We start from the raw sequence: 2,500 nt of genomic DNA on the forward strand, positions 1-2,500 counted from the left end.
CCCCGCACGCCCACGTCGCGCACGCCCCCGACCGTGCCCCCCGCACGCCCACGTCGCGCACACCCCCGCACCCGCGCCCCCACCCCCCTCGCGCAGCACACGCCAAGCCCCATCCTATGCTATGTGCGATACATGCCCTACCAACACCTCATGCACCCTTACACACTCATAATGTCCACCAACACCCTCCAACGCAAACATACCTACAATCATATCAAAAGTGTTGGATGTTACCTCCATAAAAAATCATCACACCCAACAACAATTCATCACACCTAACATCCGTGGAAAGTAAGAACATGTATAAGCCTTGGACTATAAAAACATCATCAATGAAATGAACTAAGAAAAGAGTGATGAATTATTTTTTTCTTTTGGTTATCTAAAACAATGAAATGAAGAGTTTTGATACAAGAGTAGGTACATTAGACCAAGACGCCCACCATGACCTTGTTTTTACACCCATCACCCATTTAATTGTCAAAATACGTGTGTAGTGGTTGTTTTATTATTATTTTTTTTTTCTGGGAGCTAAGCAACTTGAAAGAATTATGCCCGCAAAATTTCAGATTTTTTCGACAACTATAACTATTTTTTCTAATTTCTTATTATTTAATATTTAAAAATTCATTAAAAAAAATTGGTTGGTTGAAAAATTATGAAACTTGATTTTTAAACTCTTTAGAATGTCCCATTAATGAATCAATCCAGCTCACGGAAAAAAAACAATATAAAACTTGAGATATTTGACTGTATGACCGTTCGGAAAAATCGTATCTAGGCCTGTCAGACCAAAAATGCCTCAAAATGTACTATATAGGGGGGTGACTAGTCTGCATGGGCTGGGCACGGGGGTACCCCTATATCTTCCGCCACCCCCACGCCCCAAGCACTATGTGCCGCACATGGGCATATGCTTGGGGCACGGGGGTGGTGGTCGGAGGTCGAGGCCGATTGATGGTGGCGGAATGCCCACGGTGAGGTGGTGTCGGAATGGTCCTGCGTGCTCGCCCGCCCTGCCCCACCTGCGTGTTCCCGCGTGCGCGCGCCCCCCGCCCCGCCTCGCCCGCGTGCTCCCGCCTGCGCGCGCCCAGCCCCGCCCCGTCCACGTTGTCCCGCGCGCGCGCGCCCCGCCCAGTCCCGCCCTGCCCGCGTGCTCCCGCGCGCGCGCCTCGCCCAGCCCCGCCCGCATGCTCCCGCGCGCGCGCCCCGCCCAGCCCCGCCCGCGTGCTCCCGCGCGCGCGCCCCGCCCAGCCCCGCCCGCGTGCTCCCGCGCGCGCGCCCCGCCCAGCCCCGCCCCGCCCGCCTTCTCTCGCGCGCGCGCCCCGCCCAGCCCCGCCCCGCCCGCCTTCTCTCGCGCGCGCGCGCCCCGCCCTGCCCCGCCCACGCCCCATCCATCACCCATTAATTGTGAAATTACATGTGGAGTTGTTGTTTTTTTGTAATTTTTTTTCTGGGAGCTAAGCAACATGAAAGAATGATTCCCACAAAATTTCAGATTTTTTTGACGGCTCTAGCTATTTTTTCTAATTTCTTATTATTTAATATTTAAAAATTCATTAAAAAAAATTGGTTGGTTGAAAAATTATGAAACTTGATTTCTAGATCCATTACAATGTCCCATTCATGAATCAATCGAGCTCATGGAAAAAAACAATCTAAAACTTGAGATATTTGACCGTATGATGGCTCAGAAAAATCGTATCTAGGCCTGGCAGACCAAAAATGCCTCAAAATGTACTATATAGGGGGGTGACTAGTCTGCATGGGCTGGGCACGGGGGTACCCCTATATCTTCCGCCACCCCCACGCCCCAAGCACTATGCGCCGCACATGGGCATATGCTTGGGGCGTGGGGGTGGTGGTCGGCGGATGAGGGCGGTTGACGGCGGCGATGCGGTGGCGAAACTTGCACGGTGAGGCAGTGTCGGGTGCCTTTGGGCGTGCGACATGAGCCTTGTTGAGAATGAAATGTTGCGATGTTGCCTTCTAACTTGGGCTGGCTTGAGGATGGTTGATGGTTGGCACGATGATGAAACATGCAATGTGGGGTGGAGCCGGGTGCCTTCGGGCGTGCGACATGAACCTCGTTGAGTGTGTGACGTTGTGGTGATGCCTGCCAGCCTTGGGCCAGCCCTATGTTTTGAAGGCCGGTGGTGCCAGAACATGTTCGGCTGGTTGGAATCGGGTGCCTCTGGGCGTGCGACACGAGCCTCATTGAGCACGGAATGTTGCGATGTTGCCTTCTAATTGGGAATCTCTGGTGTGAGGAACTGTGGATGGTTGCTAGTATGACGATGAAACATGCAAGGTGGGGTGGAGCCGGGTGCCTTCGGGCGTGCGGCATGAACCTCGTTGAGTGTGGGACGTTGTTGTGGTGTATGCCTCCCTTTCTTGGGCCAGCCCTATGTTTTGAAGGCTGCGTGGTAGCAGAACATGCACGGTGGGGCGGTGTCAAATGCCTTTGGGCGTGCGACATGAGACCTGTTGAGAACGGAAT

This window comes from Cucurbita pepo, unplaced genomic scaffold (genome assembly GCF_057944985.1).
Source record: "Cucurbita pepo subsp. pepo isolate OVF unplaced genomic scaffold, ASM5794498v1 scafford_119, whole genome shotgun sequence".
Lineage (NCBI taxonomy): Eukaryota > Viridiplantae > Streptophyta > Magnoliopsida > Cucurbitales > Cucurbitaceae > Cucurbita > Cucurbita pepo.